Below are 24,470 nucleotides of genomic sequence, written 5' to 3' on the forward strand. Positions count from 1 at the left end.
TCAAGTTCCTTGGTTTTATTTTTCCTCACATATCTCAGACTTGAGACCTGAAGAAGCCAGCAATCTAGAAACGCCCATGTTGCAGATCAAAGCACCTTGACAAAAGCCTAGCAGGACAGCAAATATTCAGACAATAGCCACTCTACTCCAGACAAACTCCAATAAAACCTGTGACCTCACCCCTACCTATAAACAGTGTGGACTGAACGGGAAGCATGATTTCCACCCTCACAGGTCTATATGAAGGGGCCCCAAATACTTTGGCTAGGGTGATGTCAGAGAAAGGCAAGCAGGGAACCATAATTTCAACCCCACTGGCCAGTAAGAGCCCCCCAACCTTATCCCAAAGTGTTAGTGGAGATCACGTAGGAAGCTTGGACTTCACTCCCATCCAGTAGCAATGAGGTGTGTCTCTCTCTCCCCATTGTGGTGGCCTCAGAGGAGGCTTCGTGCAGAGTCAGGACTTTAGCTATTGTTCAGTGGTAATGAGGCCAGTTCCACAGAGGCGTCATCAGGGACCATGTACGCAACTGGAACTCCCAGCCCTGCACAGGCCAGCAGTGGAGACAAATACCCACATCAGGCATCAACAGAGGTTGAGTGGGGAACTTGGTTTTCTACCTCTATTCAGCACCAAGCAAGCAGTACTCCGTTTCCCACACTTGAGTCGGGTCAGAAAAAGCTAGATGATGCAGAAGGTATATATGAGATCTAGAATCTCATAATATAAAAATATCCAGTTTCAGGAGACAATTATCCCTCAAACCAAGAACTAGAAAGATCCCAAGCTAAATGAAAAAAGACAAAAAATAGATGCTAACAGTACAGAGACATCAGAATTAACTTTAGAAGTGTTTGGAGCACCTACGATGAAAAATGCTTCAACAAACAATTACGAATGTGCTTAAAACAACTGAAAAAAAAAAAAAATAGAAAGCATCAGCGAGGAAATAGAGGACATAAAGAAGAACCAAATGGAAATTTTAGAGCTGAGAGTTGCAGTACCAAAATAAAAAGCTCAGTGGATGGGCTCAGCACAGAATGAAGAGGACAAAAGAAGGGGGGGGGGTATCTATGAACTGAAAGAGCAATAGAAATTACTCGATCTGAACAACAGAGAGAAATAGATTTAAAAAAAAAAAAAAAAAGAACAACCCCTTCAGGGTTTTGGACTGTAACGAAACAACAAAGGTGTAATATTTACATCATTAGAGTTCTGGGGGTTGGGGGGAGTATTAGAGGAAGGGAATCGGGTGGCTGAAAATTCCCAAATCTGGTCAGAGACAAACTAAGTTTCGAGAAGGTGAAACCAATCTTCGATGTTGAAAATCAGAGTAGTGGCTGCTTATGGGGTTGGGGCGGTGGAGCGGGGGTGACTGTTAACTTGGCTCACCCCGGCTGCTGTAACAGAATACCACAGGCCAGTGGCTTTTAAACAATAGAAATCTGCTTCTCACGGTTCTGGAGGTTCAAAGTCCAAGATCAAGGTGTTGGCAGATTCAGAGTCTGGAAAACTCTGCTTCCTTATTCATAGATGGCTATCGTCTTTTTTTTTTTTTTTTAACCTAAACTCAGTTTAATAGTGTATTATTAGTTTCAGAGGTAGAATTAAGTGATTCATCACTTGCATATAACACACAATGCTCTTACATCAAGTGCCCTCCAAGTGTCTATCACCCAATTACCCCATCCCCGACTTCCCTTCCAGCAACCCTCCGTTTATTTCCTTTAACTAAGGGTCCCTTATGGTTTGTTGCCCTCTCTGAGTTTGTGTTCCTTTTCCTTCCCTTCCCCTGTGTTCACCTGTTTTGTTTCTTAAATTCCACATGAGTGAAATCAGATGATATTTCTTTTTCTCAGACTAATTTATTTCACTTAGCATAATACCCTCTAGTTCCATCCATGTCCTTGAAAATGGCAAGATTTGATTTTTTGATGGCTGAATAATATTCCATTGTATATTATTACCACATCTTCTTTATCCATTCATCTGTCAATGGACATCTGGGCTCTTTCTACAATTTGGCTATTGTGGACACTGCTGCTATAAATATTGTGCAGGTGCCCCTCTCAAAGACTATGTTTGCATCCTTTGGATACTTCGTATTGCATTTGTTGGGCCATAAGGTAGATCTAGTTTCAAATTTTTGAGGAACCTCATACTGTTTTCCAGAGTGGCTATACCGGCTTGCCTTCCCACCAAAGTGTAAGAGGGGTTCCCCTTTCTCGGCATCCTAACCAAGATCTGTTATTTCCAGAGTTGTTAATTTCAGCCATTCTGCCTGGTGTGAGGTGGTATCTCATTGTGGTTTTGATTTGTATTTCCCTGATGCCGAGTGATGTGGAGCATTTCTTCATGTGTCTGTTGGCCTTTAGGATATCTTCTTTGGAGAAATGTCTGTTCATGTCTTCTGCCCATTTCTTGACAGGATTATTTGTTCTTTGGGTGTTGAGTTTGGTAAGTTCCTTATAGATTTGGGTACTAAACTTTAACTGTTATGTCATTTGCAAATATCTTCTCCTATTCTGTGGGTTGCCTTTTGGTTTTGTTGACTGTTGTCTTTACTGTGCAAAAGCTTTTTATCTTGAGGAGGTCCCAGTGGTTCATTTTTGCCATTGTTTCCCTTACCTTTGGAAACCACATGGCCAAGATCACAGACTTAGCTGTCTGTGTTCTCCTCTCAGATTCTGATGGATTCCTTTCTCATCTTCAGGTCTTTTGTCCATTTTGAGCCTATCTTTGTGTGTGGTGTAAGAAAGTGGTCCAGTTTCATTCTTCTGCATGTGACAGTCCAATTTTTCCAACACCATTTGTTGAAGAGACTGTCTTTTTTCCATTGGGCATTCTTTCCTACTTTGTCAAAGATTAGTTGACCATAGAGTGGAGGGTCCATTTCTGGCTCCTCTGTTCTCTTCCATTGATCTATGTGTCTGTTTTTGTGCCAGTGCCATACGGTCTTGATGATTACAGCTTTGTAATAGAGCTTGAAGTCAGGCAATGTGATGCCACCAGTTTTGGTTTTCTTTTTCAACATTTCTTTGACTATTCAGGGTCTTTTCTGGTTCCATACAAATTTTAGGATTGTTTGTTCCAGTTCTGTGAAAAAAAGTTGATGGTATTTTGATAGGGATTGCATTGACTGTGTAGATTGCTTTAGTTAGCATAGACATTTAAACAATAATTGTTCTTCCAATCTGTTAGCATAGAACATCTTCCCAATTTTTTAAAAAGATTTTATTTATTTATTTGACAGAGATCACAAGTAGGCAGAGAGGCAGGCAGAGAGAGAGGAAGGGAGGTAGGCTCCCTGCTGGGCAGAGAAACCAATGCGGAGCTCCATCCCAGGACCCTGAGGTCATGAGGTCATGACCTGTGCCCAAGGCAGAGGCTTTAAACCCACTGAGCCACCCAGGCGCCCCCATCTTCCCAATTTTTTTGTGTCTTCCTCAACTACTTTCATGAGTGTTCTATAGCTTTCTGAGTGCATAACCTTTGCCTCTTTGATTAGGTTTATTCCTAGGTATCTTCCAGTTTTGGGTGTATTGTAAATGGGATTGACTCCTTAATTTCTCTTTGTTCTGTTTCATTGTTAGTGTATAGAAATGTAACAGATTTCTGTGCACTGATTTTATATCCCGTCACTTTGCTGAATTCCTGTATGAGTTCTAGCAAATTTTGCGTGGAGTCTTTTCGGTTTTTCACAAAGAGTATCATGTCATCTGTGAAGAATGAGAGTTTGACTTCTTCTTTGCTGATCTGAACGCCATTTCTTTTTGTTATCTGATTACTGAAGGTAGGACTTCCAGTACTATGTTGAACAACAGTAGATAGCTGTCTTCTTGGCATAACTTCACATGGTGGAAGGGGCAAGGGAGCTCTCAGACTCTCTTCAGTGTGGGCATAAAGCCCATTCATAAGGGCTCCATCTCATGATGTAACAAACTACCAAAGGCCCACCTCTCAACACATCACACTGAGGATTTCAACATTTGAACTTTGGGGGGACACAGCCATTCAGTATATAGCAGCTATAAAGGCACACACGGGAACTTTCTGGGGTGACAGAAATGTTCTATATCTTTATTTTGTTGAAACCCAAATAAAGGGTTAAAATAACACAAGTGTATGCAATTGTCAAAAACCCATTGAACTATATATTTACGATAGGTACATTTTATTATGTGTAAATTACGTCTTATTAGAAGAAATACTGATTGGAGAATTTACAGAGTTGTCAGGAGGACTAGAGAACCAAGCTCAGTGTTAAGCTTCCAGGACAACGTGCAAACCTACACAAGAGAACAAGCCTGTTGAAGCACCAAGGGCCATTGTTGGGACTCTAAAAACTGTCCAGGTCACAGCTGTAACCTTTTTCGGGATTTTGCATTCCCTAAACCCAACTGTTTCTCCTGCCATCCTTTTTGGCAAAACGACTGCCCTTTGTTCAACATTCTTCCTCTCCTGACTCACTTGTGAATCAGCATCTCACATGGGTGAGCCTGTGCTCAACTTGGGGATGAGTCTTCTGGGTTCTACTGAATTAAGAATATGAGTATTTTAGGTACTGGGCAGGCGGCATTCATCAGGCTCAATTTCCCAAACATAGCACACATGTTTATTTATGGTGTCAAGTTAAACTTTGGACCTTAAGCAAAAGATCAAAAGTTACTATCAACAATAATGGAACAATAATAATAATGGAACAAACCAACATCCTGTGATTCCTGATATATGCTGAGAAGGACATAATATCATTTGTGGCTCTCCTGGCAAAAAAAAAAAAAAAAAAGCACAGCCTGAATAAAATCATTAGGAAATGCTAGATGAACCCAAACGTTCTATAAAACAAGCGACCTACCTAGCTTTAAAAATGTCCAGGTCATGGGGCACCTGGGTGGCTCCGAGGGTTAAAGCCTCTGCTTTTGGCTCAGGTCATGATCCCAGGGTTCTGGGATCGAGCCCTGCATCAGCCTCTCTGCTCAGTGGGGAGCCTGCTTCCCCCATCTCTTCTCTGCCTGCCTCTCTGCCTTTGTGATCTGTTTGTCAAAGAAATAAATAAGATCTTAAAAAAAAATGTCCAGGTCATGAAAGACAGAGTACATGAAATACAATAGGAACTCTCGACAACTAACTACAATCCATGACCTTGGACTACATCCTAGATGGAGAGGAGGGTGGCTTTCGTGTCAACGGGAAGTTATATAACATAACTAGGACTAGGGCCTGCTGATTAGATTAAAATATTGTATCAATGTTAAATTTCTTTTTTTAATTTTTTTAAAGATTTTATTTATCAGAGAGAGGGAGAATGAGAGCAAGCGCAAGCAGGAGGAACAGTAGGCAGAGGAAGAAGCAGACTCCCTGTCAAGCAAGGAGTCCAATGTGGGATTAGATCTGAGGACTCTGGGATCATGCCCTGAGCCAAAGGCAGATGCTTAACTAACTGAGCTACCCAGGCGCCCCTCCATGTTATTTGGTTACAGTACTGTGGCTATGTAAAAAAATGTCTTACAAAATATACACAAAAATATTTAGACACAAAGGGACTAATGTCTGGCACTTAACTCTCAAATGATTCAGAAAATTAAACGTGTATATGTATCTATATGGAGAGACAGAGAAGTAGAAAATTTGATAAAGCAAATGTGGCAAAACATAAACAATTGGTAAATCTAGATAAAGTGTATATGACACTTCCTCTTTTTTAAAGTAAATTTTACACCCAACATGGGACTCAAACACATGACCCTAAGATCAAGAGTCTCAGACTCCACTGACTGACTGAGCCAGCCAGGTACGTTAAGACAGTTTTGGGGTTTTTTTTGACAGCTCCTTTCACTCTTCTGGCAACTTCTTTGTAAGTCTGAAATTCTATCAAATAAAAAGTTTCAAAAAAAAAAAAAAAGTTCACCAGTCAGCCAGAAAACATGACATACATTTACTACAAATAGCAGCTTTCTTTTTTTTTTTTTTTTTTTTTTTTAAGATTTTATTTACTTACTGCAGGGCGAGCACGAAGAAGGGAGAGACAGAAGGGGAAGCACACTCCCAGCTAAGCAGGGAGCCCAACGTGCTGCAGAGGTCCAGGCAGGGCTCCTGGGGGACTCCATGCAGGGCTTAATCCCAGGACCCTGAGATCATGACCTGATCCTGGAGGCAGCTGTTTAACTAACTGAGCCACTCAAGTACCCCACAAATAGTAGCTTTCAAGGGGTTTGCTATAAAGCAGCAAATGCATGACTTTTAGAAAGTCTTGGTTCTGGGTCTCATTTGGGTACTGACACCTGGTATCATGGCGGGATAGAGCTCTTCCTCTCCGCCAGTTTAGTTAAAGATCCAGTATATGCTACTCAGAATTCTTACAGAGTGTTAAAAGGCCCCTTAAGGATATTAAAAATGCTATAAAACAATTGTATTAAATCCTGTAAAATTTTCTAACAAAAGATATCAAGCCCTAAAGACTAAAACCACTGAGTGGCTCGTATTTCCCAGACCAGGCGCTTTCACATGTGCAGTTGCATCCTCAGCGCAGCCATCTAAAGTTGGGTTTATTCCAGTTCACAGATTTGGAAACCGAGATCCAGAAAGTTACAGCAAATTGCTAATGATGCATACCTTGGAAGGAGAGAAACTAGAGTTCAGAACTTGGCTTGATTCAAGTCCACTGATCACTGGGAAGTGATAGATTTTCCAACTCAAAGTAGTATTTCTCTTTCCTAGAATTTCCTTTGTCCCTTTCTATTCTGAGCATTCAATTAGGTGTCATTCAAGCTCTGCAGGGAAGACAATGGATAATACCGGAAAGTACCAATGGAAGGAGTGATTAATCTGCCAGATCTTTCCTCACCGCTGCTAAACAGTCTACAAATCAATGTCAACAGAGAGCTAAACTCAAAAAGCTCCATTCATGACTAATCCTTCCAACTCCCTCACAAAACATCAGGCCACAGTGAGATTGCCAGGATGGCAAGACACTTACGGGAAAATCCACTCAATACTTTTGACTTATTAGGAGGAAACTCAAGAACGAGATATGTATGATTGGTCATTCCCTAGCAGTAAAAGAGAAAGAATGAAAAGAAAGCTATTATTATGAAACAGGAAGAAAAAGGAACAAATTCAAAAGGAGGTCACCACCTAGGAACATAGTTGAGAAGCAACTAGACATTAATTGTCTTCAGTTCATCCTCTCTCTGCTGTATGATATTAGACAAGTTGCATAAGGCCTCTGAGATTTAGTTTACCTGTAAAATGGGGGTGGTAATATTGATTTTGAGGGCAATACTGAGGATTGCACAAACAGCATCTGCCACGTTTCATTGTTGTACACCTAGACAGCAGCTTCAAAGGACAATCAGCTCTAGTAACACAGAGAATAAGTTTTGTTTTTTTCAGTTCCTTCACCTATTAAATCATTTCCCAACAAAATACTATCCCAGTTGCTGAAAAAGACATTCCAAAGCATGTACCAAGGCATAAAGTGTCAATGAAGCAAAACACTAAAAATGTAAATCAAGTTATTTTCTCATCAAAAATGGGATTACTAGGGGCACCTGGGTGGCTAAGTGGGTTAAGCCTCTGCCTTCAGCTCAGGTCATGATCTCAGGGTCCTGGAATGGAGCCCTACATCGGGATCTCTGCTCAGCAGGGAGCCTGCTTCCCCCTCTCTCTCTGCCTGCCTCTGTGCCTACTTGTGACACACTCTCTCTCTGTCAAATAAATAAAACCTTTTTTAAAAAATGGGATTACTAAATAAAACATTAAAGGGAATGAGAAGACTTGCCTGCATGGAAAGAAGTTTGAATGGACAAGTGAGTTTCACTCAAATGTTCCTTTTCCCCTCCCTATTAATCATTGCTGTGTCTGAGCCACTAGGCCTGGCTCTGGCTTGGGCTGGCCAAGAACCACCCAAAGAGACATATGGGAAATCCTGAAGTCCAGGCTTCCCAACCTAAGAATTTCTTTTATTGGTTATGCAAAAAAAAAAAAAAAAAAAACCTAAAACATGTGATCTAATGGGCATACTAATCTTTAGGAATGAAGTTGTTTTCAAATGTGAATTGGCATCTCACATGGGTGAGCCCATGTTAAAATTTCAAAAAAGAGAACCACTCACATCACTGTAATAGATGTAGTTAGTACAAGCGATTTTCTATTTCTTTTTTTTTTTTTTTTTAAGATTTTATTTATTTATTTGAGAGAGAGACAGTGAGAGAGAGCATGAGCGAGGAGAAGGTCAGAGGGAGAAGCAGACTCCCCGTGGAGCTGGGAGCCTGATGCGGGACTCGATCCCAGGACTCCGGGATCATGACCTGAGCTGAAGGCAGTCGTCCAACCAACTGAGCCACCCAGGCGTCCCGATTTTCTATTTCTTAAAGAATGTCTTTTGAAAATCAATCTGAGGGGTTTGGAGGGGCGGGGTGTGGGAGGTTGGGAGAGCCTGGTGGTGGGTATTGAGGAGGGCACAGATTGCAGGGAGCACTGGGTGAGGTGCATAAACAATGAATTCTGGAACACTGAAAAGAAATTTAAAAAATAAAAATTTTTCAAAAAAAATAATGTCTTTACATTTCAGTAATTAGTATAAAACTGAAACACACCAAATTTGGATATTTTATTAACATTTCCTTCTTCTTTCCCAGACTAAAGGAATAGCCTAATGTTTATACTACACGTACAAAAAGTGGGGTATAAAATTTCAATATTTTTTTCTGAAAATATTAGTTCCTTAACCACACATCATTTTTTTTTTAATTTGTTCTTCTGGGAAACCATGGGTCTCAAACTTTGTATTTTTTAACCCCCTCCAAAAGTATTAAGATTTCATTTTTTAAATGTCCAGCTTTATGACGCAGTTGCTGTCTGACAATATATGTATGTCTCTCCCTTTCTTTGTTTTTGTTTTTTTTTTTAAGATTTTATTTATTTATTTGACAGAGAAAGATCACAAGTAGGCAGAGAGGCAGGCAGAGAAAGAGAGGGGGAAGCAGGCTCCCTGCCTAGCAGAGAGCCAGATGCGGGGCTCGATCCCAGGGCCCTGAGATCATGACCTGAGCCAAAGACAGAGGCTTAACCCACTGAGCCACCAAGGCGCCCCGAGAAGCATCTCCTTCTAACGAGACTCCCCCTTCTGACCCCTAACAACCATTTCACAGACTGGCCTCTAGGAATGGCCCAGAAATGTGACCATCAGGTTGGTCACACTCTACTTGCTAGTATCTGGCTCAGTCTGAGCTCTCCTGATGGGTTCTTCTGCTAGTGATCGCTCTGCATCTGGAACTGGTATTTAGTTAGAGCAAAAAAACTTAGTCTCTACCCTTGCCCTAAAAGTTGACATCTTATTCAGAAATAACAAACCTCATTCATTCCACCCCTAGTGTTCTTACCACCGAGCTCATTTTGCCACATACCATATTTCCCTTGCCCCAAGCAATGCTTGAAAACTCTCCTCCTAATTCTCCTAAATCACCACTTGTTATTTTAAATCCTGTTGTAGTAACACATTTAACTATGATCAGATGTTCAAAATAACTATATATAAATACACCACAAAAGAAAATTGATTGGTAAATGGATAGGGTATGAATAAAACTTAGAAAAAATTCCCCATTAGTGTGAATGGGCAAAAAGGATATTTTAACAGAGGTTGTTACCAAGACCTAATCTCTTCAACTAGACATGATAGGACAGTGACATAAGCCATTAAAGTAGTCCTCCCTTATCTGCACGGCGTATCTCCCAACACCCCCAGTGGATGCCTGAAATCAGGGAGAGTACTGAACCCTACACAGCATATTGGTTTTTTTCTATAGGTATATACCTATGATAAAGTTTAACTTATTAGACACAGCAAGAGATGAACAACAATTAATAAAACAAAGACAACAATACAGTTTTTTTTTTAAAGATGTTATTTATTTATTTGACAGAGATCACAAGTAGGCAGAGAGGCAGGCAGAGAGAGAGAAGGAAGCAGGCTCCCTGTCTAGCAAAGAGCCGGATGCGGGGCTCGATCCCAGGACCCCGAGATCATGACCTGAGCCGAAGGCAGAGGCTTTAACCCACTGAGCCACCCAGGTGCCCCAGCAACAATACACTGTAATGAAAGTTAAGTGAATGGGGTCTCCTCTTGCACTGTAATCAGCCTCCTCGTGGTGATGTGATGAAGCATCTACATGAGGAGACGAGTGAGGCGACAGGCGCGGGCCCTGCGATACGGCCCCTGAGCTGCTGCACACACGGCAGGAGCCGGGCGTCTGCTTCCAGACCGCAGCTGACTACGAGGAGCTCAAACTACAGAAAACGAAACCACAGATACGGGGGAAACTGTCTTATAACACAAAACTGCTATGTTCCTCGGTGATTTTTTTTTAACTTTTTAAAGGCAATTTTCACAAGTAACACCAGAATGTGGAATTGAAAGACTATATATTGTAAGATTTTCTGAACTTACTTAGGGAGAAATTGAAAATCTACAGTTAAAGATGCCCTTTCCGTAACTAGTTCGTCTGCCTTGGAGGTCAAAGACATCGCTGTTTCTTCCTTCTCCAGCAATCTTGTTTCTGGTGTCCAGAAACTGTGGGGTTTACATAGCTGTTATCTAGAGCTTATTTTATAATTTGCTTTCAAAATCAGAAACACGGCCCTGAAAATGTTTAATCCATTTACATAACTGGACAGATGCAAATGTATTCTCACCAGAAAACAGCATTGTTTTAAAGGAAAACCATTCATGAATTATGTCATCTGCGTTAATAGCTTACAATATCTCAATTTTTTCACTAGATTATAATAGATTGAAATTTTGAAAAGTGAGGATTTAGAATTCCGTGTTTGATATTAAGTCACTTGACACATAAACAGAGAAGGCTACAGCCGAGCGACAACCCTGCATGAGCAAGTCTGACTGAAGCAGCTCATCCGGGTCCTACTGGAGAGATCTGTCAGGTTAGTGCATGCTTTATAGGAAGGCCCGGGGAAGAATGGGTACATTGTGAAGCTTCTGGCATACTTATAAATTAGCTAATGAAAGCTGGAGGCAAATGGGATTTTAGCCAGTTGATGACTGACCTATTTTTAATTTAGAATTGTAAGCAGGAGAAGGGGCTGTTTACAATCAGCCCAAATCACAGTAGCCATTAAGATATGCCCTAGAAATAAATCAGGAGTTTTGGAAGTCCCCAAACATCCCTACTCTTTAGTGTACTACATCTAATGTACCAAATACTCTTATTAGATGAAAAGATTTCGCACAACTCCCCACCTCTAACCTGCTCCCAGAAACTTAAGCTCTGGCTCCAAGAAGCACTTCGCTGCCCCAACTAGAGAGTCTTATCGAAAATACAATTTCACTTCGGTGTTTTAAGAATGGAGATTACCGGGACGCCTGGGTGGCTCAGTTGGTTGGACGACTGCCTTCGGCTCAGGTCATGATCCTGGAGTCCCGGGATCGAGTCCCGCATCGGACTCCCAGCTCCATGGGGAGTCTGCTTCTCTCTCTGACCTTCTTCTCATTCATGCTCTCTCTCACTGTCTCTCTCTCAAGTAAATAAATAAAAAATCTTAAAAAAAAAAAAAAAAATGGAGATTACCAGGGGCGCCTGCGTGGCTCAGTGGTTTGGGCCGCTGCCTTCGGCTCGGGTCATGATCTCAGGGTCCTGGGATCGAGCCCCGCATCGGGCTCCCTGCTCCGCAGGAAGCCTGCTTCTCTCTCTCTCTCTCTCTCTCTCTCTCTCTGCCTGCCTCTCTGCCTACTTGTGATGTCTGTCTGTCAAATAAATAAATAAGATCTTTCATAAAAAAAAAAAAAAAAAAATGGAGATTACCAGAGTCCAAGAGAGCCGAGCAGTAGGAGACCTTAGGTTTGTCTGGTCCCAGGAATTGGCCTAGATCGCTCTCAGATCACTCCGAACCCCCGTAAGCTCAACCATAGAGCTACGTGAAGAATAGCACAACTCTGTAAATAGAAAAGCTGTCACCTTCTTGAAGGTAGGACGTGCAGAGACGTGAATCTGAGGTGAAGTTTGGGAAGATAGACCATGGGGGCAGGGGGCCCCTGTCAGCCCCTCCCAGCAGTGAGCGCGCAGCGGAGCACAAAATCCGAACTTATAGAAGTCTGCTCGCTGAAAGACATCACTCCAGTGACTAAGCAGGGGTGAAACCCTCGCTGGGACAGTGGGGCCTCAGGACTCGGGGTCACAGAAGGATCGGGGGTGCCTGAGTGTGGCAGAATCCCCAGGTATTGCAGTAGGGAAGCCGGCTGCAGAGACCGAGCCAGGAGTGGGCTCTCAGCTCAGGGCTGCCATAAACTGTGATCTGAGGCACAGTCAGGCCACCACTTCCAAGCAGGGTCCCCACAAGTGGCAAATCCAGGGAGATCCCCCCCAACTTCCTCCCCTGGGAGGAGTGGTGTGGAGCGCAGCGCAGGAATCTGCTTGGTTTGGAGACTCCATACGGGCACGGCCAGAGATAGAGACTCTCAGTCACAAGCCAGGTGAGCTCGGAGTGTGGCCAGAGACCAAGGAGCCAGGGGTGATTGCTTTTCTCTGAGGGCGCACTGAAGGAGGGGAGAGCTCTTGGGTCCTCCAGCCCAAGGCTGGGAGGCCGCCATTTTCATTCTTGTCCTCCAAGGCTGTACCCAACGCTTTCACAGAACGAAAGCTGCCAGAAGCAAACCCAAGCAGATGACTGAGCCTGGCCCCTGGCAAGGGTGGTGCAATATCACCCAGGGAAATACACTTGGGGGTCAACACAACAGGCCTATCCCCCAGAAGATCATCAAGAACATCCAGCCAACACGAAGTTTACTGGTCAATGAGAACTGCAGAACTTCAGAGCTACAGGAATACAGCACATAGAATTCATGGCTTTCCCCCATGAGTCTTTAGTCTTTCACAGTTTTTGTTTTTCCTTGCTTTTTCAACCAATTTATTATTTTATCAATTCTTTTTTAAAATCCTCTTTAATTTTCATCTTTATAGTTACATTATATCCTTTCAATATATTTATCTTTGCATATGTAAGTTTTTCATTTTTTATGATTTTGAGATGTAGTTTCTTCTAACTAACTGACCATAATACACTCAGGAGAGAGTATATTGCTCCATTCAGTTCACCTATTTGTTTATATCCCTTTTTTGTTTTTGTTTTGTTTTGATTTTCTTTTAATTTCCTATTTTACAGTTATATATATTTTTTTAAGATTTTATTTATTTGACAGAGATCACAAGTAGGCAGAGAAGCAGGCGGTGGGGGGGGCGGGGAGCTGGCTCCCCATTGAACAGAGAGCCGGATGTGGAGCTTGATCCCAGGACCCCGGGATCATGACCTGAGCCTAAGGCAGAAGCTTAACCCACTGAGCCACCCAGGTACCCCTTACAGTTACATTCTATTGTTTCAGTGTATTTAACTTTATTTTTATACATATATATGTTTTTTTCTTTAAATTTTGGGAACTAGTTTTCTGAAAAACAGACCAAAATACACAGAATCCAGTTACTGCTTTATTCTGCTCTCCTATCTGATTATATTCTTTTTTTTTTTTTTAAGTGTCTTTTTTTTTTTTTCCCCCCCTGGTCTCTTCTGATTTCTTTAGTGCATATTTCTCTGGGGTTGTTGTTGCCATTTTAGTATTTTGTTCTCTCATTCGTCTATGCTTCTCAAGGCAGAATGAAAAAATGGGAAAACTCACCTCAAAAAAAGAGAACAAGAGGCAGTACTGACTGCCAAGAACCTAATCAGTATGGACAGAAGATGTAGGAACTAGGGTTCAAAATAATGATTATGAAGATATATAATGATGAAATAATGATTATGAAGATTATGAAGATACTAGGCAGGCTTGAAAAAATCATAGAAGACACTAGAGAATCCCTTTCTGGAGAAATAAAAGAACTAAAATCTAACCAAGTCAAAATCAAAAAGGCTATTAATGAGATGCAATAGAAAATGGAGGCTCTAACTGCTGGGATAAATGAGGCAGAAGAGAGAATTAGGGACACGGAAGACCAAATGATAGAGAATAAATAACCTGAGGAAGAGATAAACAACTCCTGGATCATGAGGGGAGAATTTGAGATATAAGTGATACTATTAAGCAAAACAATATTAGAATAATTGGGATCCCAGAAGAGGGAGCAGAAGGTATATTGGAGCAAATTAAAGTGGAGAACTTCCCTGATCTGGGGAAGGAAACAGGCATTCAAGTCTGGGAAGCACAGAAAACCCCCCTCAACATCAATAAAAATAGGTCAACACCCTGACATATAATAGTAAAACTTACAAATCTCAGAGAAAAGGAAAATACCTTGGGATATTGGGAGAAGAGGTTGGTGACCTAAAAGAGTAGAAACCTTAGACTGGGGCGCCTGGGTGGCTCAGTGGGTTAGGCCGCTGCCTTCCGCTCAGGTCATGATCTCAGGGTCCTGGGATCGAGTCCCGCATCGGGCTCTCTGCTCAGCAGGGGGCCTGCTTCCCTTCCTCTCTCTCTTCCTGCCTCTCTGCCTACTTGTGATCTCTGTTAAAGAAATAAAATCTTAAAAAAAAAAAAAAGAAACCTTAGACTGGCAGCAGACTTATCCATGGAGACCTGGCAAGCCAGAAAGGACTGATGTGACATATTCAGGGTGCTAAATGAGAAAAATATGCAGCCAAGAACACCTTATCCAGCTAGGATGTCATTCAAAATAGAAGGAAAGAGAAACTTCGAGAACAGAAACTAAAAGAATTTGTGATCACCAAACCATCCCTGCAAGAAATATTAAAAGGGATCCTTTGAGTGAAGAGACCCCAAAAGTAACAGACCAGAAAGGAACAGAGAAACAGTGACTTTACAGGTAATACAATGGCACTAAATTCGTATCTTTCGATAGTTACTCAATGTAAATGGGCTAAATGTCCCAGTCAAAAGACACAGGGTATCAGAATGGATAAAAAAGCAAGACCCATCAATATGCTGTCAGCAAGAGATTCATTTTTAGACCCATAACCTCCAGATTGAAAGTGAGGGGCTAGAAAACCATTTATCATGTTAATGAACATCAAAAGAAACCTGGGATGGCAATCCTTCTACCAGAAAATTTAGATTTTAAACCAAAGATAGTAATAAAAGATGAGGAAGGACACTATGTCATAAAGGGTCTCTCCAACAAGAAAATCTAACAATTGTAAATATTTATGCCCCTAACATGGGAACAGCCAATTATATAAACCAATTAATAACAAAATCAAATGCATCAACAATAATACAGTAATAGTACGGGACACTGACACCCCCCTCACTGAAATGGACAGATCATCTAAGCAAAAGATCAACAAGGAAATACAGGTTTTATTTTCTTTCTAAGATTTTACTTATTTGAGAGGGGGAGAGAGAGATCGCAATTAGGCAGAGAGGCAGGCACAGAGAGATGGGGAAGCAGGCTCCCTGCTGAGCAGAGAGCGTGATGCGGGGCTTGATCCCAGGACCCTGAGACCATGACCTGAGCCTAAGGCAGAGGCTTAACCCATTGAGCCACCCAGGCACCCTGGAAATAAAGGTTTTAAAGGACACACTGGTCCAAATGGACATCACAGACATATTCAGAACATTCCATCCTAAAGCAACAAAGTACACTTTCTTCTGAAGTGCACATGGAGCATTCCACAGAACAGATCACATACTAGGTCACAAATCAGGTCTCAACTGGTACCAAAAGGCTGGGATTATTCCTTACATTTTTTGGACCATAATGCTTTAAAACCGGAACTCAATCACAACAAGAAATTTGGAAAGAACTCAAATACATGGAGGCTAAAGGGTATCCTTCTAAAGAATGAATGTGTCAACCAAAGAATCTAAAAAGTTCATGGAAACAAATGAAAATGAAAACACAACTGTTCAAAATCTTTGGGAATACAATTAAAGTTATCCTAAGAGGAAAGTACATATCAATAAAACCCTTGTCAAGAAACCAGAAAGATCTCAAAAACACAATCTAGCCTTAAACCTAAAGGAGTGGAGAAAGAACATCAAATAAAGCCTAAACCCGCAGAAGAGAAATAATAAAGATTAGAGCCGAAATCAATGAAATAGAAACCAAAAGAACAGTACAGGGACATCTGGGTGGCTCAGTCGGTTAAGCCACTGCCTTCAGCTCGGGTCATGATCCCGGGATCCAGGGATCCAGTCCCACATCGGGCTCCTTGCTCGGTGGCCCCTCTCTCTCTCTCTCTCTCTCTGACAAATAAATAATAAATAAAAATATCTTAAAAAAAAAAAAAAAGAACAGTACAACAGATCAAGAAAACTAGGAGCTTGTTCTTTTAAAGAATTAATAAGATTGAGAAACCTTTGGCCAGACTTATCAAAAAGAAAAGAGAGTTGGGGCGCCTGGGTGGCTCAGTGGGTTAAAGCCTCTGCCTTCGGCTCAGGTCATGATCTCAGGGTCCTGGGATCGAGCCCCACATCGGGCTCTCTGCTCCGCAGGGAGCCTGCTTCCTCCTCTCTCTCTGCCTGCCTCTCTGCCTACCTGTGATCTCTGTCAAATAAATAAAATCTTAAAAAAAAAAAAAAAGAAAGAAAGAAAAGAAAAGAGAAAGGACCCACACGAATAAAACCATAAATGAAAGAGGAGAGATCACAACCAACACTGAAGAAAAACAATTATAAAAACATATGATGAGCAACTATATGCCAGCAAATTAGGCAACCTAGAAGAAATGGACATGTTCCTAGAGACATATAAACGACCAAAACTCAAACAGGAAGACATAGAAAACCTGAACAGACACATAACCAGCAAGGACATTGAAGTAGTCATCAAAAATCTCCTAAAAAACAAGAGCCCAGGGACAGATGGCTTCCCAGAGGAATTCTACCAAACATTTAAAGAATTGATACCTGTTCTTCTGAAGCGGTTTCAAAATGGAAATGGAGGGAAGACTTCCCAACTTTTCCTGAAGCCAGCATGACCTTGATCCCTAAACCAGACAAAGACACCACCAAAAAGGAGAATTACAGACCAATATCCCTGATGAACATGGGTGCAAAAATTCTCACCAAGATACTTGCCAATAGGATCTAATAGTACATTAAAAGGACTATTCACCACAACCAAGTGGGATTTATTCCTGGGTGGCAAGGGTGGTTCAACATCCAGAAATCAAATCAATGTGATATGCTACAGGAGCACCTGGGTGACTCAATTGTTAAGCATCTGCCTTCGGCTCAGGGTGTGATCCCATGGTTGTGGGATGGAGCCCCACATTGGGCTCCCTGCTCAGCGAGAAGCCTGCTTCTCCCTCTCCCACTCCCCTTGCTTGTGTTGCTGTGTCTCTGTCAAATAAATAAATAAAATCTTCTTTTAAAATGTGATACACTACATTTAAAAGAGAAAGGACAAGAACCATATGATCGTTCAATAGATGCAGAAAAAGCATTTGACCAAGTACAGCATCTTTTCTTGATTAAAACCCTGCACAGTGTAAGGATAGAGGGCACATACCTCAATATGATAAAAAGCCATCTATGAAAACTCCACAGTGAATATCATTCTCAATGGGAAAGAACTGAGAGCTTTTCCCCTAAGGTCAGGAACACAACAGGGATGTTCACTATCACCACTGTTGTTCAATATAGTATTAGAAGTCCTGGCCTCAGCAATCAGACAACAAAAAGAAATAAAGGGTATCTGAATCAGCGAAGAAGTAGTCAAACTCTCACTCTTCAGAGATGACATGACACTCTATGTACAAAACCCAAAACACTCCACCCCAAAATTGCTCCAACTCAAACAGGAATTCAGCAAAGTGGCAGGATATAAAATCAGTGCACAGAAATCTGTTGCATTTCTGTACGCTAACAATGAAACAGAAGAAAGAGAAATTAAGGAGTCAATACCATTTACAAATACACCCAAAACTGTAAGACACCTAGGAATAAACCTAACCAAAGAGGCCAAGGATCTATGCTCAGAAAACTATAGCACACTCATGTAAGAAATTGGGGAAGAGGGGCGCCTGGGTGGCTCAGTGGGTTAAAGCCTCTGCCTTCAGCTCGGGTCATGATCCCAGGGTCCTGGGATCGAGCCCCACGTCGGGCTCTCTGCTCTGCGGGGAGCCTGCTTCCTCCTCTCTCTCTGTCTGCCTCTCTGCCTACTTGTGATCTCTGTCTGTCAAATAAATAAATAAAAAATCTTAAAAAAAAAAAAAAGAAATTGGGGAAGACACAAAAAATTGGGAAGATGTTCTATGCTAACAGATTGGAAGAACAATTTTTAAATGTCTATGCTAACTAAAGCAATCTACACAGTCAATGCAATCCTTATCAAAATAGCATCACCTTTTTTCACAGAACTGGAACAAACAATCCTAAAAATTTGTATGGGACCAGAAAAGACCCCAAATAGCCAAGGAAATGTTGAAAAAGAAAACCAAAGCTGGTGGCATCACAATGCCTGACTTCAAAGGCATTTTTTTTTTTTTTTTTTTTTTTTTTTTTTTTTTTTTTTTTTTTTTTTTTTTTTTTTTTATTTTTTTTTTTTTTTTTTTAAAGATTTTATTTACTTATTTGACAGAGAGAGATCACAAGTAGGCAGAGAGGCAGGCAGAGAGAGAGAGAGGAGGAAGCAGGCTCCCCGCTGAGCAGAGAGCCCGATGCGGGACTCGATCCCAGGACCCTGAGATCACGACCCGAGCCGAAGGCAGCGGCTTAACCCACTGAGCCACCCAGGCGCCCCTCAAAGGCATTTTGTGTGATGGTATGACTTCACAAACAAAGCTGTAATCATCAAGACCATATGGCATTGGCACAAAAACAGACACACAGATCAATGGAACAGAACAGAGAAGCCAGAAATGGACCCTCCACTCTATGGTCAACTAATCTTCGACAAAGCAGGAAAAAATATCCAATGGAAAAAAGACATTCCCTTCAACAAATGCTGTTGGAAAAACTGGTCAGCCACATGTAGAAGAATGAAACTGGACCACTTTCTTACACCACACAAAAAGATAGGCTCAAAATGGATGAAAGACCTAAATGTGAGACAGAAATCCATCAAAATCTGAGAGGAGAACACAGGCAGCAAAGCCTGTGACCTCGACCACAGCAATGCCTTGCTAGACCTGTCTCCAAAGGCAAGGGAAACAAAGGGAAAAACAAACTATTGGTACCTCCTCAAGATCAAAAGCTTTTACACAGAGAAGGAAACAGTTGACAAAACCAAAGGGCAACCAACAGAATGGGAGAAGATATTTGCAAATGACATAACAGATAAAGGTCTAGTACCCAAAAGCTATAAAGAACTCAAAACTCAAACCCAAAACCAAAAGAACAAATAATTCAGTCAAGAAATGGACAGAAGACATGAACAGACATTTCTCCAAAGAAGACACCCAAATGGCCAACAGAAAAAAATGCAAATTTTTTCTGCTAAATGCTAAAATTAACAACTCTGAAAATAACAGATGTTGGTGAGGATGCCAAGAAAGGGAAACCCCTTTATGCTGTTAGTGGGAAAGCAAGCTGGTGCAGCCCCCTTGGAAAATAGTACGGAGGTTCCTCAAAAAGTTGAAAATAAAGTTACCCTATGACCCAGCAATTGCACTACTAAGTATTTATCTCAAAGATACAAATGCAGTGGAAAAAAAAAAAAAAAGATACAAATGCAGTGTTCTGAAGGGGCACCTTCACCCCAATGTTTACAGCACCAATGTCCACAATAGCCAAACTGTGGAAAGAGCCCAGATGTCCACTGACAGATGAACAGATAAAGAACATGTGTGTCATATACATATATATATACACACACACACACACACAAAATAGAATATTCAGCCATCAAAAATGAAATCTTCCTATTTGCAATGATGTAGATGAACCTAGAGAGTATTATGCTAAGTGAAATAAGTTAATCAGAAAGACAATTATCATATGATCTCACTCATACGTGGAATTTAAGAAACAAAACAGAGGATCATAGGGGAAGAGAAAAAAAAAAAAAAAAATAAAAGGAAATCAGAGAGGGAGACAAACCATAAGAAACTTCCATGATGGGAAACAAACTGAGAGCTGCTGGAGGGGAGGAGTGGAGGGATGGGGCAGCAGGGTGATGGCCATTAAGGAAAGCATGTGATGTAATGAGCTCTGGGTATTATATAAGACAATGAATCACAGAATTTTACCTCTGAAACCAGTAATGCATTATATATTAACTGAATTTAAATTTAAAAATACTAAAATAGAAGTCATCAGTCTTAAAAAAACAAAACAAAACAAAAAAACGGAAATTACCTGATGGTGCATCTTCACGTACTGGTACTACTGAGAAATCACATGGGAAGTGATGCTAGTTTCCTAGACACCATCCTTTCTTTGTCTTTTCTACATTAACTTCCACACTGTTCAGGGATTTGAGGCCCCAGCTCTGCACTATCATACTGTGGAAATTCTGGACCAACACTTAATTTCTGTGGCCTTGGTTTGTTGTTGCGTTTTTGTTTTTAAATCTGTAAAACAAGAAGACAAGGGAGCCTCAACTAACCAATTGCTAAGATTCTGGCTCTGAATATTATCTTTTTCCTTCGAATTTGCTAATACCAGCACAACAGAGCCCTCTAAATTGTGCTAAAAGAGCTCTTACTTTAGATTCAGTTTCTAAAATAAAGCAAATCCAAGTGATTCAAAAGTGGTGATATGGATTCAATGTCCATGTTGCTCCCAAACAGAAAAATATGTTTCCCAGTCTAGAAAGTGCTATACAAGACTGCACAAGCCTGATAGCCCTACGTGTCCTAAAGATTCCAGACCAGCTGGTATGGGGCACACTCAAGTCTTAGAAAAAGAACAACTAAATAGCAATTTCCCCTATTCTTACCTGGTATCTACCTGAGATGCACCTAGAAATTCTGTAATGGCAGCAATCTTTGTAAGCAACCAAACATTACAGACCAGTTAAAATTTACTTGATTTCTGGGGTGCCTGGGCACAGTCAGGTGTGTTCAACTATTGCTTTTGGATCAGGTTGTGATCCTAGGGCTGTGGGATTGAGCCCCAGGTCAAGCTCTGCACTCAAGAGTCTGCTTGGGACTCATTCTCCCTTTCACTCTGCCCCTTCCTCCTGCTCTAAAATAAATGGATAAAATCTTAAAAAAAAAAAAAAAAAAATTAGGGGTACCTGGGTGGCTTGGTCAGTTAAGTGTCTGCCTTCAACTTGGGTCATGATCCTGGGTCTCGGGATCGAGTCCCATGTTAGGCTCCCTGCATGATGGAGAACCTGCTTCTTCCACTCCCACTCCCCCTGCTTGTTTTCTGTCAAATAAATAAATAATAAACAAATATTTTTACATGATTTCCCTCAATCAAATCAACCCAAAATACAAGAGGGTTATTCTCCCCAAAGTCATGGGTAAAGATTCTCATATAGTATTAATCTCATAAAACAAGACTTTTAGGGGCGCCTAAGTTGCTCAGTCGGTTAAGCAGCTGCCTTCTGCTTAGGTCGTGATCCTGGGGTCCTGGGATCCAGCCCCTGTTCTGGCAGTGGCAGTCTGCTTCTCATTCTGCCTGTCACTCCGCGTGCTTGTGCTGTCACATAGATAGATTAAAAAAACAACAAAAAAAAAGACTTTTGAAATCCACCAAACTACTAAGATTCAACATGTCTGAAGTAGTCTGTCACATTGGAAAGATGAAACAAGGTAACTGACAACTCTGCCCACAATCTGCTGTAAGAGGCAGAAAGTCCGGGCTATCCTCTTCCTCGTGGTAGCTCTATGTGGCTTTCCTTATCCTCTGCAACCCTGGGAAAAACTCTTCCCCCCAGGAACTTACCCTAAAAGTGAATGTTTCTGATATCACCAACTTTATCTCCCTTTAAGGAAACAATAGCTACGATTACTACTTCTTGTTTTGGAGTCTTCTACCTCATCTCCTGATGATACATCAGAGGGACTCCTAGAGCGTTTATTTTTTTAAAGATTTTGTCAGAGAGAGCACAAGCAGGGGGAGGCAGGCAGGGGGAGAAGCAGGCTCCCCACAAGTCCGATTCGGGGCTCAATCCCAGGACTCTGGGATCATGACCTGAGTTGAAGACAGTTAACCAACTGAGCCACCCATCCCCTCCCCGACCCCCGGGAAGCTTTTAAAATTGCGACCCTCCCATTCCAATCAAATCAGTTTCCAAAGGCAGAACCCAACAATCTGTAGTTTTAAACTCTTCCTTTTTGATGTAAAGAGAGGTTTGGAAAACATTCTTCCAGCCCACTGTCTTGCAACTCTCCTACTCTTTCACAAACTGGTAAGCAAGGTCTCTGAATCACAGAACTGTTTTATGTATCAAAAACTTAGTTATTAATGGATCAGTACAAAGAGGTTGCGATAAATGGTAACCTGCAGGAAATGGTCTCAAGGTCAACATTTTCAGAGACTTAAATGAGCCATGTGATTGGAAGGCATCAATAGGTGACATACAAGAAACAGGAAGTACCACTAAAAGATTAAAAATTAAGAGTGTAGGGGCACCTGGATGGCTCAGTGGGTTAAAGCTCTGCCTTTGGCTCAGGTCATGAACCCAAGGTCCTGGGATTGAGCCCCATGTCGGGCTCTCTGCTTAGTGGGGAGCCTGCTTCCCCCTCTCTCTGCCTGCCTCTCTGCCTACTTGTGATCTCTGTCAAATGAATAATTAAAATCTTAAAAAAAAAAATTGAGTGTAGCATGGAGAATTGAGATTCACAATGAATTTGAGAATTGCTGTGGTAGGCTGAATAAAGGCCCCCTAAAACATCCATTTCATAATCCCAGAACCTGTGACTGCACTTAGATAAAAGGGATCTTGCAAATGTGATGAAGGATTCTAAAATGGGAAATTATTTGGATTACCCAGGTAGGCCCAATGACATAATCACAAATCCCCTGAGAAGGAAGCAGAGATCACTATACCATATCAGGCAATGTGATGGTTAAGGGAGAGACTAGAATGATGTGGCCACAAGTGATGAATGCCTTCCAGCAACTTGCAGAAGCTAAAAGAGGCAAGGAATGGATTTTCCTCTGGGCTTCTAAAAAGGACCAGGAAACTAATTTTAGCCTAGTAAAACGGATTTCAGGCTTCTGATCTCAAGACTGTAAGAAGGAATTTATATTAAGTCACTAAACTACTATAGCAGATTTCAAAAATTAATACAATGACTAATGGTTATCTCAAGAATCAGAATCCAAGATCTGTGTTTTATAAAATGTTTTTAAAAAACCCAGAAGCACCAAATATTCTGGGCACCTGTGTGGCTCAGTTAAGTGTCTGTCTTCAGCTCTGGTCATGATCCTGATATAGAGTCCTTTATTGGTGGGGGGTTGGAAGGGGGGGGGGGAGTTCCTGCTCATCAAAGAGCCTGCTTGTCCCTCTCCCTCTGCCCTTTCCTCCAGCTCACTAAAAATAAATAAATAAATAAATAAATAAATAAATAAATAATAAAAAAATTTAACCCATTTAAAAACCCAGAAGCACCAAGTATTTTTTAAAGTGGTTTCAATATTACCAAAATCAAGGAAATCATAATTTTTCTCTATATACACCTAGTTTTAAAGACACAGTGAGAGGGGCACACGGGTGGCTCAGCCAGCTAAGCATCCAACTCTTGGGTTTTGGCTCAGGCTCATGAGATTAAGCCCCAGGTTGGGCTTAGCACAGAGTCTACTTGGGAATTCATTTGAGAGAGAGACAGAGACAGAGCACAAGACCTGAGCAGAAGGCTTCTCCTTGCCCCTCTGCTTCCTCCCTCCCCACTTTGCACCTACATGCATGCTCCCAAAAAAGAAATATTTAAAAAAACCCACAAAAACACCATGATATTTTTTGGGGCAGTTAAGTACAAATTTCCCACAAACATCAGAAGAGTTCTATTAAATTACCCGAATCGGATAAAATGGGTATCTCATTTCTAATGACCATATCCAGCATTTCCTTATCTCAGGAGTTTTGTTGTTCCTTTGACCCCCCTCGGTCTATCTCTGAGGGAGACAGAGGAAAAATACAAGGACACAATTTTATTGTTCCTATGTGATTCAACCTATTACTTTAAAAACAACGTATAAGGCATTTTTTTTCTTTTTAAAAGATTTTATTTATTTGACAGAGAGAGAGAGATCACAAGTAGGCAGAGAGGCAGGCAGACAGAGAGGGGAAGCAGGCTCTTCCTCAGCAGAGAGTTTGATGTGGGGCTCGATCCCAGGACCCTGAGATGATGACCTGAGCCAAAGGCAGAGGTTTAACCCACTGAGCCACTCAGGCACCCCAGGGCATTTTTAAAAATAACATTTCCTGGGGTGCCTGGGTGGCTCAGTCATTAAGCGTCTGCCTTCAGCTCAGGTCATGGTCCCTGGTCCTGGGATCGAGCCCAGCACCGGGCTTTCCGCTGTGCAGGAAGCCTGCTTCTCCCTCTCCTATTCCCCTGCTGTGTTCCTTCTCTCTGTGTCTTTTATCAAAAAAATAAA

General features: G+C 41.5%; 1 long non-coding RNA gene across 2 annotated transcripts; it reads right to left on the reverse strand.

The window, feature by feature from the left end:
* Positions 1 to 23,432, reverse strand: LOC131827618 (uncharacterized). Of its 2 annotated transcripts, XR_009352075.1 has the most exons (5): positions 21,157 to 23,432; positions 20,274 to 20,488; positions 16,881 to 16,960; positions 4,860 to 5,037; positions 1 to 4,767 (listed from the first exon to the last, which is right to left on the reverse strand). It is a non-coding gene; the product is annotated as an uncharacterized LOC131827618 (long non-coding RNA). The 2 variants fall into 2 exon arrangements; XR_009352074.1 differs by lacking the exon at positions 16,881 to 16,960.
* Between the last annotated feature and the right edge of the window lie 1,038 nt (positions 23,433 to 24,470).

The sequence above is a fragment of the Mustela lutreola genome, chromosome 3, assembly GCF_030435805.1.
Source record: "Mustela lutreola isolate mMusLut2 chromosome 3, mMusLut2.pri, whole genome shotgun sequence".
Classification (NCBI taxonomy): domain Eukaryota; kingdom Metazoa; phylum Chordata; class Mammalia; order Carnivora; family Mustelidae; genus Mustela; species Mustela lutreola.